This window comes from Penaeus monodon, chromosome 42 (assembly GCF_015228065.2).
Source record: "Penaeus monodon isolate SGIC_2016 chromosome 42, NSTDA_Pmon_1, whole genome shotgun sequence".
Lineage (NCBI taxonomy): Eukaryota > Metazoa > Arthropoda > Malacostraca > Decapoda > Penaeidae > Penaeus > Penaeus monodon.
In genome coordinates this window covers 31779377-31780759 of record NC_051427.1, presented here as the reverse complement: position 1 = coordinate 31780759, position 1383 = coordinate 31779377, and positions in this window count along the sequence as shown.

Genomic DNA, 1383 nt, shown 5'->3' with positions numbered 1-1383 from the left:
ATAGCTATATAAGTTATATATATATAATATACTTATATACTAATATATATACGCTATACTAATATATATCATATTATAATATATACATAATATATATATATATATTATATATATATATAATTATTAAAGAATATATATATATATCATATTATATATACCTACACTATATATAAATATATTTAAATCGCTCTCTCTACTCTCTCCTCTCCTAGGTAATATATGTAATATATATATGACAGCGTACGTAAAAATCCAATGATGCCTATAACATCTTTTAGCCTCGCATTTTAGTCAGTTGATGACAAGCTGACTCATACAAGATGTAAATTTTACTTATTTTTTACATAAATCTCTTCTCTACTACTGTGTGATGACAAATAGCTTCAAGCTAATTCCTGCAGCACTTGACCATTGTCGTCTTCCGCCTTATCTACTCTCAAGTCTATCAGTTCAAGCCAAGTCCATGCGGATCGCCTACTGACGTCTTAACCCTCTCCCTATTCTTCGTATATCATTGCACGAAATAAACACAAACCGAACAAAAAAGACAAACAAAGTAAAACAGAACATGTAAAAACTGCCGATCTATATAAATAACGGCTAGTGTACTTACAACTGACTCCATTCCATGTTCGCCCCCCTTTCTTTTCCGCACTTACTAGTCTTGCCCTTACGATGTAGAATCTGGTGTATCTGATATCCGACACGGCACCGAAGGTATTTTAAACCACGACTTGACAAACGCAAAACCGGTCACCTTAGGCATGCTGTGGGTAAGGACACCACGGAAGATTCGACTGGGCTAGCCAGACCAGGATTGTTTGTAGAGCAGGTATTAAGCCACCCATGCACTCGGTGGACGACGCTCTTGCTAACGAGATACCACTTAGGTCCAGCGAAGACAGGAACTTGCCAGCACAGCTCTACAGTAGCCTAGCGATGACCTGCCTGGAATGGGTAGCCGCGCGACTTGAGACGCCCTACTAGATCACTAGTCAAACCCAGGAGCGTGTCAGCGCAGGTATTAGCCGCATGATGTAGTAGAAGAGACGCAGTCAAGGAGGACTGTGCCGAAGACCTGCTCGGAAGTCTTACGTGCGAGTTTTAGACGTCCGATGCGACGGATGGAGTTATGCCAGGAAGAAACCGAGAGACGACAGGGACAAGCAGCAACGGAGCATGCACCAAGGACACACGCATCGTGTATGAGAACAAGATGACCAGCACAAACTATGCGATCACCCTTGCAGGCAATATAATGACTTTGAGGACGAGGCGTTCGTAGGTGCCGTCAAGCAATGTGGAGCGCGGTCATTCAAAGAGCTTGGTGACCTCACCTAGCACCACCTACATTTCCTTGCCAGCTGCCCCCATACTTCCGCA